The following is a 13,263-nucleotide window of genomic DNA, read 5'->3' as shown; positions in this document are numbered from 1 at the left end:
CTCTGGGAACCCGCCTATAGAAACAGAGGTAGAGGGCGTCCCCACTCCGTTGGAAGGACCAGGTGGAAAACGATTTAAACTTCCTTGGTGTGACCAATTGGCGTTGGTTGGCAGATAGAAGGAGCGACTGGCACTCCTTGTTGTACGGCCATAACCGCTTAAACGGTTAAGCGCCAATTAAGTAAGTAAGAAAGCCTTCTTATTTACAAGTGACTACATATTCTCATTTCCATATGACACTTTCGCATTTTCAAGTAATAGCTTCTTATTTATAATTGCCTACGTATTCTCAATTACAAATGACGCTTTCGCATTTTCATTTAATGCTTTCTCATTTACAAGTGACTATTCTCATTTACGTATGCCGCTTTCGCATTTACAATTGACTATTCTCATTTCCATATGACGGTTTCGCATTTATATCTGACGCTTTCTCATTTACAACTGTAAATGGTGTAGATAGGACTTAATAGCATGACGTCCAGCAAAATAACCTGATGAAATGTAATACATCAGAGTGACGAGAGAGGTTACCGCAAAATAACATGGACCGAGCAAATAAAATACACGCAGGCATACTATTAACTACGCGCTATAAGGGCGATAGAAAGAGAAGCAAAGAATGTAAGTTGCGACAGAGTCCAGCGCTCGGGTTTTTTGTTGTATTTCGATAATGCGACGTCACGTACAAAGAACAAATTTCTAATATCGTAAAAAGAAAGGCTGCCCCCATCACCACACTTCGATAATATGACGTCACTCTCAGCGAGCGAATTGTGATACTTCCTTAAGGGGAAAGGCAACGGAGCTTTGCAAAGCTAAACAATTTTCTGCTATTCCTGCCTAGAAAAGCTTTTGTTTTCATGAAGTATTGGGCCACCGGTGCAACCACACACCGATGGGTTCGGTCCACAGTTCGTGTCGCAGTCTACCGATGTGGTTGAGCACTACGCGACGTTTTTTCAACACCCTGCGAAAGTACAGCGAATTTCATTACACGTTTTTTCGATAGACCTGCAAATTTCAGGAACATAAAGTAAGAAGCGGAGTTCTATAGAAGTTGGAATCAATTCATATTTATAAATATTATTTTTATTATTTTTTTAGTGCTCTAGGCAAATAACAACTTTTTTAGTGTAATCTACATTACACCAATTGCATGCAAACAAATACGTACTGCCAGAAAAGACGGGTACTTGCGCATAAACGTAACATTTTTTTATTTTTATTATCACTACATAGTATTTTTCGTACTCCTGGGTGACTAGGGTCTCCCAAAACGTGGGCGCGTGTACGTCTAGACAGTGTTTATAAAATATGGATATCAAATGAAAACTGTTGATGAGTGCTTTAGTACAGGGTAGTTTTCATACCTATTGGTGACTAGGGTCTAGAGATATAGGCCAAAACGTGGACCCGGGTACCCCTGGAATTTGTTTTTACGTTATGGGTGTCAAATGGAAGCTGTTGATATGTGCTTTAAGTAATTTTTATACCGCTGGGTGAATAGGGTTTCGAAATATAGGCCAAACCATGGACCCGGATACCCGTAGAGTGTGTGTAATATGGATATCAAATAAAAGCTATTGCTGAGAGCTTTAAAGTAACTTTGATTCTGATATTCGATTTGGTCGCAACAACCTGGCAAAACTGATAAATATGCATACGAAATCGAAATAAAGACATGAATTAATAATACTTACATACCTATTTACATACGTCCTATTCGATTTGCCTGAAATTTGCCTATATTAGTATTTACGATCCTTTTTTCCGGAAAGTATACCAGAGATGGGCTGTGACTGGGATTAGGACTAGGACTGGGACTTAGACTCGGAGTGGGACTGGGACTCGGAATGGGACAGGAACAAAATACATACCACCCTCTGGAACTGGCAATAAGGGATGAGAAGAACTTGAGAGAAGAGAAAAGAGGAAAGGAGAAGGAGACTGAGAATGAGATAGAGTGAGACGAAGATAGAGATAGATGAAACGAAAAGGACGGAGGAAGGAGTGAATAAAAGGATTAAGAAAAGGTGAAGAGGGGGGGGGGGGGGGGGGGGAGGGGGCTGAGTTAAACGGAAAAAGCTTATACGAATGTATGCACATAGACCAAATTTAAGGCATAACAACATCTGCCGGGTCTGTTAGTTTGATATAAAATAGAGTTTTATACAAACAAACACACAAGTCAAGCTAATATAAGCAGATTGAATATGTCAGGTTTTATCAGACCACAAATTCTTCCTTTGCTAGTGGTAAGCTAGTTAAAAATTTTTGGTATCTTTTGGTAGATATCTTTTTGAAATCATAGCGCTCTCTTATCTCCTTAGAAATCATTTCAGATGCGATCTTGTATATTTTTTTGACACAATCGGCTTCATGACAGCATGTGCACCCTTTGACTTAGATGACTTTCGTGAATAAGTCAGCTAATTCTAAGCAAAGCTCTTTTTTTCTTGCCAGAAATATTTTGTTTTGTTTTTACTCTTGTCTCTTTCAGAACACTTACCGATAACGTCAATGACATTTTTCGGGCTAAGATAACAATCGACATTCAAAGGAGCAACCAACCAACCAAATAATCAGTAAGTCAGGCACGAAAACATCGATAAAAAAAAGAATGTTGTATCTACAACAAAACTTAGAAAATCCTGCCAGTGACATTAAATTCAAATAGCTTAAAATGAACATTGTGAATTGCAAAATAGTGTAAACGGAAGGCAAACAACAACAAAAACTACAAAGAGTAATAAAAATGACAGTGCCACTGACATTGGCACACTAACAGTGGTAATAGCAAAATCAAATTCAAGCGAAAAAAAAATATAATATATTCAAAGGCGATGGCGTCAAACTGTCAAAAAACGACGTGTAGAGTATGTTCTCCTGCAAAGTAAGTTGGTGAAGCCTAATATAGAGAGTTGTTGTAGTGAAATGTACACAACATTTTTAATGACATCACGACAATGACATAACTGACAAAACAACAAGAATAACAATAGGACTCCTTTTCCCTAGCGCAGATAAATCGCGAATAAGGAAAAAACCAAATAAAATAATATTAGCAAAGACTTTAAGAACTTTCAGAAAAGTTAGCACATACAAATTAAGCAAAAAGGAAGACAAGCCCTGTTGGAATTGACAGTTGTGAAACGGTATAGATCACCGATGGGCAAAACGGCTCGTATGAGCCTTTTGCTCATACGGGCACGCTTCGCACATTTAAGTGCTTGGTGAGGGACGATCAAGTGCAGGTATGTGGGGCGAAGAACACAGGAAGAGAATAATATACAAACACACCTAAGATTGATAAAGAGAGTGTATTTGGCCTTATACATATGTGGAAAATAGAGCTGCCACCGCCTTTATTATGTTCAAATTATTAAACGTTTTAGGATAAACTAGCCTTTATTTACCGGCGGCTTCGCTCGCACTAAAGGCCACAAATATGTAATGTCGCTTTTGTGTTTCACAACTCAAACTGAATTTTCGGTTGTAATTTTAAAAGTTCCCTTATAATTCAAATCATAAACAAAGCAAGTTTTAAAATTAGAAAAATGGTCGCCGTAAATTCAACACACATGCAACACATGCTCCAACAATTTTTGCAGTGTGGATTTAACGATATAGGTATGCATGTAAGCTGAAGAAATTTGAAAATTCCTCCATAATTTGAAATTTATAAATGAAAGCAGTTATCTATACTATAATAAATCTCTAGAAAATCGTGTCTGTACATCCAAGATTTCTACAAAAAAAAAATGAGTGTACTTGACGTTTGGAATGTCGTAGAATCCATCGGCACAACTTTTTTCTGTTTGTCTGTTTGTCTGTTTGTCGGTTTGTCCGTTTGTCTGTTTGTCTGTATGATATCGATAATCTCGGAAACTAGCGAATGGATTTTTATGAGACTTTCACAGATGGATAGCCTGTAATCCAGAAGGGAATCTAGAACTTATTTCATTAAAATCGCGTGAGAAACAAAAAAGATATAGTTGTTTAAGCTATAATTAAGCTACTTTTAAGGATTTTTTTTTTTGAAAAACGAAGGAAAATACACTTAGTTTCCAAACAAATATCAAAGAATGCCTTTGCAAAGTTTTTTTCAGCTTCATATAAATTAAAAATCAAATTCATGAATAGATACAGTGGCGTACCAAAAAAAAATTATTTCACGCTGCCATATTACGATAATCGGTTAAAATGAGGTTACCTAAAACCTCTAAATATGCGTACAATATGGGCATCAAACAATAGAGGAAGGTCACAGGCTTCATTTGAATTTTGTGATATTTCGATAAATTAATCGATAACTGAGTTATCGGTCAAAATGTATTTGCTCCAAAATCTTTAAATTTACCTACAATATGAAATACTTTTAGCTAAGATTTTAAACCTTTTACACGCGTTAATCAGGGAATCAAACCTTTTGGTGCAATTCGGTTTATCTATTCGCTGACAGGTGGCGCAAAGTTTTCGTGTGTACTGCGATGCTTTGGTAGGTGTGCGATTGGTTGTCGTACACATACACTAAATAAAATAAAAAAAAAAATAAGGGCCACTTTAATATAAATACGCATCCCGAATAACGTCGGGTACCCTGCTAGTGTTTATAATAAAACTGGTAAAATTAGTCGTTGTTTATGCGATTGGTACCGTTTTTATTTGTAAACGGATACATTTCTTTCTAGGCTCACGGCAACCCTGCCAACAAGTCTGAAAAGGGTTTCGTTTTCCCACGATTGTATACGAAACGTGCATTTGTACGTTTTTCTACTACTACTTCCTCTAATGCTACTACTTTAAAAATACTTTTTTAAATACTTTTATGTATATATTGCAAAATGAATCGGCTTGCATATAATTAAATGTATGTGAAGGCGAAATGAATGTCAATAAAGCGCTGCTTAACATAAAGTCGACTTCAGTCTATGGTTATTCCGTTATTCGTATTTCTTGCCACACCTAGCAGTCGCTGGCACTGAAACTGATTTAGGAGCCGAAAATAGGTTCATCCCTGGTATAGATAAATATTCTACCTTGTCACCAGATCCAGCTACTCATATACAGCAAATGCTCTGGTCTTTGCTGTTAACATTTAACATATTGTGGCAAATATAAGCATCACTATGCTGTTAAATAATCACAAATACAGCAAGCAGCCACACTTATGCACATATATACATTAAAGCAAGCAGACACCCTTATGTCAACGCAACGAAGAATATTCCATACACAAAACCAGCAGCTTGAAGCAGAGAGATTATTTCACATGCATATATCTAGCCGGCAGCTAAGAGCAGAAGTTATTACTCACACATTGTTAAAGGCAGTGACGCATACGTGATTTATATTCAATTATTATTCATTTATTGAATATTAACACTTAAAACTAACAATAGAAATTGGTGTATTCAACCAAAGATTTACGAAATGAATTTTATGAATTGAATGGTGCGCTTAAGGCCTTCTTCCGCGATGGCACGTATAGGTTCCGATGACTATCGCGCAAGGATATTGGCACATGTATACGCAAGGTGGACAAAGAGTTCACCGCAAGTGCGTGAGTTGATTAGTATAAATTAACAAACTAAAGATAATGTTTTTTTTTATTTTATTTTAAAGATAATGTTTGGAGATACTTCCTGAATGGATTTGATTGGTGATATGTTGAATGCATTGAATCTGCTTGAAGATGGTTGCACTTCTTTGGTAGACTTAGGCTTTCTAGCAACTGATAATTGATTACAGATGAACGATATGCCCATGCGACTAGTTGATGATAACGAATAAGAAGAGAGCGAAATGACGGATTGCACTTGTATATGTATATAGAAGTACACGTCAGTGGAAGGCATATCCAATGAGTGTTGGTTGGAAGTAATGGATGGCAACTCCAGTCCACTTCACTTGCAGGAATGTATGAGCGCATGTTATACAACTGGTTAGGTGATCGAAAGTCACTTATGAAACGGATAGTGACCTAAGGAACGGAATATTATTTAAGCGATCACAACTCACTTAAACACACATACATACGCATATGGCTAGAAGAAAAGCTTAAACTACAGTTATACATGTATATAACTAAATAACTAAGCATGAGATACTACTGTTCTAGAACACATGTTCGTGAAGCGACTAGACCTTAGGAAAAATGGGCGAACGAGGTAACTGAGAATATAAAAGCAGCGCAAGCTGAAGAATCAGTAATCAGTTTGATTTAAACACGCTATTAAGTGAAGTATAATTGTTATTGTGAAGTACTACTCCCAAAGTAGTATACGGCCCCACTGTAAAACCTATCAGCAAGCGAGCGAGAATGCACAAACTAAACGTAAGTAATCGCTTGCATCTATGTCATTCGCGCGACAGTCGTCTAACCTCGAGTGCGCAAACTTCTCGAACCGTTTACAGCGACTTATACTTAAATAGAAACAATTTTCATTTGATAGGGCGTCGAAGGCACGACCTATGATAAGTTACGTTTATAGCGCAAACACTGCTTAAACTATTATATTTTATTTATTTCCTTTATCTCGCACCCACTTCTGATCAACATGCGAACTTGATTGCCCACTACTTTTTGGTGTGTCCGGAGATTGGGTGTGAAGAAACCTAGTTATTTACTTGTTTAATTGGTGCTTAACCGTCTAAACGGTTATGGCCATCCAACAAGGCGCGCCAGTCGCTCCTTCGCTCCGCCAACCGGCGCCAATTGGTCACACCAAGGGAGTTTAAATCATTTTCCACCTGGTCCTTCCAACGGAGTGGAGGCCGCCCTCTACCTCTGCTTCCATAGGCGGGTTCCGATAGAAATACTTTCTTGGCCGGAGCATCATCTTTCATTCGCATAACATGGCCTAGCCAGCGCAGCCGCTGCGTTTTAATTCGCTGGACTATGTTGATGACCGTGGTGCGATGGTAGCGTGCTCCGCCTATCACACCGTATGCCCTGGGTTCAACTCCCGGGCAAAGCAACATCAAAATTTTAGAAATAAGATTTTTCAATTAGAAGAAAATTTTTCTAAGCGGGGTCGCCCCTCGGCAGTGTCTGGCAAGCGCTCCGATTGTATTTCTGCCATGAAAAGCTCTCAGCGAAAACTCATCTGCCTTGCAGATGCCGTTCGGAGTCGGCATAAAACATGTAGGTCCCGTCCGACCAATTTGTAGGGAAAAATCAAGAGGAGCACGACGCAAATTGGAAGAGAAGCTCGGCCTTAGATCTCTTCGGAGGTTATCGCGCCTTACATTTATTTTTTTTTTTTTATGTTGATGTCTGCGTATAGCTCGTACAGCGCATCGTTACATCTTCTTCGGTACTCGCCATCGCCAACGCGTAGAGGTCCATAAATCTTTCAAAGAACTTTTCTCTCGAACACTCCCAAAGCCGCTTCATCTGCTGTTGTTATGGTCCATGTTTCTGCCACATATAGCAGGACGGGTACGATAAGTGACTTGTAGAGTATGATTTTCGTTCGCCGAGAGAGGACTTTACTTTTCAATTGCCTACATAGTCCAAAGTAGGATTTATTGGCAAGATTGATTCTTCGCTGGATTTCAGTGCTGATGTTGTTGCTAGTGTTGATGCTGGTTCCCAAATAAACGAAGTATTTTACTATTTCGAAATTATGGCTGCCAACAGTAGCGTGGTTGTTAAGGCGCATATGCGCTGACTCTTTGCTCGATGACAGCAGGTACTTCGTTTTGTCCTCATTCACCATCAAACCCATCTTTACCGCTTCTTTTTCCAGTTTGGAGTAAGCAGAGCTAACAGCGCGGGTGTTTAGGCCGATGATATCAATGTCATCAGCATATGCCATTAATTGCACGCTTTTATAATATATTGTTCCAGTGCGGTTAAGTTCTGCAGCTAGTATCATTTTCTCCAGCATCAAATTAAAGAAATCGCACGATAGGGGGTCGCCCTGTCTGAAACCTCGTTTAGTTTCGAACGGCTCGGAGAGGTCCTTCCCAATTCTGACTGAGCTGATGGTGTTGCTCAACGTCATTTTGCACAGCCGTATAAGTTTTGCTGGGAAACCAAATTCAGACATAGCGGCATATAGGCAGCTCCTTTTCGTGCTGTCGAAGGCGGCTTTAAAGTCGACGAAGAGGTGATGTGTGTCGATTCGTTTTTCACGGGGTTTTTCCAAGATTTAGCGCATTGTGAAAATCTGGTCGATGGTAGATTTACCAGGTCTGAGACCGCACTGATAAGGTCCAATCAGCCGGTTCACGGTGGGCTTCAATCTTTCGCACAATACACTTGAAAGGGCCTTATTTGCGATATTGAGAAGGCTGATTCCACGATAGTTGGTGCATTTTGCAGTATTCCCTTCTTGTGGACTGGGCAAAGAACACTTAGATTCCAACCGTCGGGCATGCACTCTTCCGCCCATATCTTGCTAAGAAGCTGCTGCATGCGCCTTACCAACTCCTCGCCGCCGTACTTGAATAGCTCTACAGGCAATCCATCAGCGCCCACGGCCTTGTTGTTTTTCAATCTGGTTATTGCTATTCTAACTTCGTCATAATCGGGTTCCCTCCATAATCTAGGCACACTGTGGACATCAGTTACAAGGTCGCCGTTTTCGTTCCTACAGGAGTTTGCCCCGGTCTTAAAACCTTCCGTCTGTCGCCGTATTTTTTGGTAAAATTTTCGGGTGTTATTCCTGGCGGCTAGCAGCTCAAGCTCCTCGCACTCACGCCTTTCTGCTTCTGCTTTTTTCTTCCTGAAAAGGCCTCTCGCTTCCTTTTTCAACTCATGATAGCGTTCACACACTCCTCTTGTCGCGCTCGCTTTTAACGTAGCCCTGTAGGCAGCGTCTTTTCTTTCAGTTGCAACGCGGCATTCTTCATTGTACCAGCTGTTTTTTCGTGGTCGCCGGTAACCAATTTTTTCCTCGGCGGCAGTACGAAGTGCTTTGGAAATATGCTCCCACTGCTTCTGTATTCCTTCAGGATAAGTTGTGCTCTCAGAGAGCAGGTGTGAGAGTCGAGTTGCGAAATCATTGGCAGTCTGTTATGATTGAAGCTTTTCGAGGTTTAGCCGCGTTGAGGCGGGTGCGTATTTTGGCTGCAACGAGATAATGGTCCGAGTCGACCAACTCTTACCGCATTCGGATATCAACCACAGCCACCATGGTGCCAAAGGGCCCTCCCGCAAATGAGCAGAAACGGAGCAAGCCCTGTGGTCTATCTGCTCCCCATGGTACCACTTGGAGTCTTGGTCTGACTTTCGCAGCCGAAGGTACTACCGTTTAAGTATCCACCTACTCCGGACGGTGCCTAGAAAATTAAAAAAAGACGAAAAGAAAGAGAAAAATGAGATTGGATTGTAACCTCACCGCATACAAACTCACACAATCAACGATTCTTACCACCATTAGTCACCAATCGACGCCGTCGAAACACTTCCACTGCATAATAATTCAACAAATCAACAGAAAGACTAGTGGAGAGAGCGCTACTTACATCAAAACCATTTTCCCCAACAACAAAAAAAAAAAAAAAAAAAAACAACCCTTCAGATTAAATCTGAAGTCTGGGTTTTCTGCCACTCGTCTTCTATAACTCGCCGGGTATCAACCCCACCATCCATTGATTCGTTATCGCCGCCACCAACCGCCGCCAACCATCGAGCCCCTTCTCTACTGATCGATGAGACACTAGTCCGCTACAAACCCGCGTCATCGTCAACCGGTACACCGTTCACTGTTTACACCAGCAACCGTAAGGTGTCTATCCAAAGAAACACCGTTCACCCGGCAGCCGGACGCTGTTCATCAATCCTACAGCTGCCTGGATTGACGTGCTACTGAAGGCTTCGGCAAAGCACACCTAACAAGCATAAGCTCCGGATTCCTTACGAAATTTAAGGCTTCTTTGCTGTACTAAAGGCGAAGCTTACAAAATTTGTTTAGTTTGCTAAATAAATTAGCAAGTGAATCATTTCTAATTGTAACTCCAAGCTCATTCTCGAGGCAGAGTCCACATATTTTTCATTCCAACAGTGATGCGCAGCACAAAAAGACCCGCGTTCTAGTAAGACACCAACGCTGTGTTGGTAAGATCAGAATACAACCGCATTTGTCCCACTTGAGTACTAACGCATTACAACAAGAAAAACAGCAGTTCTTCATCGCTTACTGCAACCTTGCTAGAACTGTTAATTTTTCAAAGAATGCTATGAACAAGAAAAATTGCATACTAATTTACAATAACACCAACAAAGCAGCGACCACTTGGCGCATAAGTAAAAATTTATTTTACGTAAAATGATTTGACTGTCAATTAACACATTGAGCGCCGTTTTTTTTGTCCCATTTTAGTATAACATTTTTATGTATGTGCTTGGTAAGCATCATGAATGCACTTCATTGTTGTTGTTTGTTTTGCACCGTTATGAACTATTGCATAATGCATTACACCACAAGTGCGCTTAGTTCAGAGACCGAAGGCATTGAAATGATTATGCTAAGATAAAACAAGAAGAATTAAACAAGTTGTGCCGCAGTGTGGTGTACTATCCCCTTTGTTTAAGTTTTATATATCGAAGGTCCCTTCCTTAAATGAGGAAGTTACCATTGTTTCCTACGCGTGTCTTGGCACTATCACAGACCAAAGTGTCGGCGACCTTATTTACCACATGAAAAAGGCGAATTTAACAATATTGGACAGACATGTCAAGGGCATTACGCTACGGACTGCCCGGCAACCAAAAGTGTAATGAGCAGCATTGCAGCCGCAGTTGTACCTTAAGTTTAGAGCCGTAAAAAAATCCTGAAGTCTCTCGATGGCAGTAATTGAGGCAAAAACAAATAAACCCTGATAGCTAGCTGCCTGCGCTTAGCCAACTTCTTGTGTGCTGCGCGTCTCCAATATGGTCGCCGCGCCTAAAGAAATACTCTGCAAGTCTTTTAAAACACAGCGCTTAGAACTGCTAAATGATTTCTTTCTATGTTGACAGAACATCATCTAAATTGTGAGACTGGAATACTTCACACAAAGCAAAGAAACAAAATGCTTATCAGTTTCTTTGTAAATGCCCATAAAACTGAGCAGCCCAACAGACATCTGGTTGAAGAGGCCCAGGGCCATAAGAAATTATCTCCGCAAGTACTATGAAGTAATATGCCGCATAAGAACTCCGACGTTTCATCCTGATGGTCATACACAGATCCTCAGCCTCGCAGTTGAGGAAAGCAGACTTCCCAAGGGGATGCGCATCACTTTGGCACACCTTCGATCTGGATACTGTAATAGGTTAAACTTTCACTTAATCAATATCAACCACCATATACGTAATGTATGTTCACATGACGCCAACCAATATTCAGTCAATTGCAATAAGTCCAATGCTTCCAGGAGACATGAGTTTTTGTTTTGAGTTTGTTTGCACTTACGTTAGAGGATATCGATGACATTTTGTGAGTTATCGCACCTATTGCATGGAGCGAAGCGCTGTAATAAGGCGAAGAAGATAGCTTCTTGCTTAGTTTATGAGATATTTTGGACACTCTTTTTCTGGGTAGTGGGCTAAAAATAAATTGGTTGGCGTTTTCTTTTTGAAAATAATGCCGCCCTGTAGTTCTTCTCCGCTCTGTCCTGAGTTTATGTGTCCCTTTCACAAAATATTTTCCACCGAATAAGAATACGGGTCTCATTATCTACAAATGGAGCCATTATCCTTGTTTAAAAAAATTTAGAATTTAAGGGAGGTAACATGTTTTTCTTAGGAAGCGGATTGATAGAAATTTGAATAGAAGAAACGGGGAAGCGAGTGAAGGAGAAAGAGATAGATTAAGATGAAGAAAGAGAGATAGAGGGCGCTGGGATGGGAGAAGGAAAAGGAGCTAGATACCTATAAATACGGAGAGAGAGAATAGAGAGAAAAAGGCAGAGGCTGAGAGAGTAGCAGATAAAGATAAAGGAAGAGGTAGGAGCGAATAAAAGCAAGAGAGGTAGGCAGAGGGGGAGAGGGAGTAAGAGATAAAGTCTTCTTAAAAGTCATGGAGATAAACCAAAGTTAAGTTCTCAGAAAAACATCTAACGGGTCTGTTAGTTATGAATAAAATAAATGTGTTTAAGTGTCTTAAACTACATTTTTCTTTCCTTCTTTTCATTAACCATTGTGTGCGCTTGTAATTCTCAACTAGTTAGTGAAATATTCTAAAAACATAGTTCAATACTTGTATCCCAAATGGGGTTTTTTTGTAGAAATTTAATTGGCCCAACACGCAGCCAACATCGCAGAGCCCAAATGCTCGCCACAAATAAATACAGATAAGTTATAGCAGCGGGATTTTCACAGCAAAATGAGAAAGCTTTTCCTTGAGAGGCACAAAAAATCACAAAACACAGGACCCAGATATACATTAGCACACACAACCAAATCCCAACCATTCATAACATAGACACGGCAAAATCTCGACCATACTTAGGAAAGTATTATCCGGACACACAGACTCGACTATATATTAAAAGTTTTAAAAATCGCTTGTAGTTCCAGCCTATGAACACCCGACATCCTATTTTGTCTGAATTGTGCCTCGGTGCTGTTATTCAGGAATATTGGGATATTACCTATACTGGACGTTGTGCTATCTTAATGTTGTCCTTCTTGGATTACCATATAGCCTGTTTTTAGACAGGCTTGATAAGTGTAAATATCAAATATATCTCAGTTTTTCTAGTTTTGCCAAAATATCGCTGGTACCACTAATAATATGAAACGTCAAACAAATAGTTAAAGTCAAAGTAATCAAGCGTGTGGCGCCTGTGTATGCTTTCTTAATCAAGAATGATTAAATAAACTCGCTATTTAAAGAAATTCTTAGTAATTTTTCATTTAATAAGTATAGTGGAGTTTAGCACGTTTAGCTTTAACGGTATTAAGTCTACACATCAACGTATGGAATACAAAACAAGTAAGGAAGGCTAAGTTCGGGTGTAACCGAGCATTACATACTCAGCTGAGAGCTTAGCTGCGTTGGTTTCGTAGATGGTTTATAAGTGGTTTGTAATTCCATATCACATACGTTTGGGAAATTTCGACCAAATTGTAGACCAAGGGTGGCGTTTTTTGGAACGATGTTCCTTCATCCTGTGTCAAATAAGGGAAAATCACCATGTAGGAAAATGAACCTAGGTTAACCCTGGAATGTGTTTGTATGTCATGGGTAGCAAATGAAAGGTATTAAAGAGTATTTTAAAAGAGAGTGGGCCTTAGTTCTATAGGTGGACACCTTTTCAAGA

At 39.9% G+C, this 13,263-nt stretch overlaps 1 protein-coding gene across 6 annotated transcripts in view; it reads right to left on the bottom strand.

Moving 5' to 3' along the window:
- The window catches only part of bbg (big bang), a 753,080-nt gene that overhangs the window by 482,848 nt on the left and 256,969 nt on the right, over positions 1-13,263 (bottom strand). The window lies entirely within an intron of this gene.

The sequence above is a fragment of the Eurosta solidaginis genome, chromosome 5, assembly GCF_040869045.1.
Source record: "Eurosta solidaginis isolate ZX-2024a chromosome 5, ASM4086904v1, whole genome shotgun sequence".
NCBI lineage: Eukaryota > Metazoa > Arthropoda > Insecta > Diptera > Tephritidae > Eurosta > Eurosta solidaginis.
The sequence above is the reverse complement of the archived record's forward strand: the minus strand, read 5'-3'. Positions and strand labels throughout refer to the sequence as shown.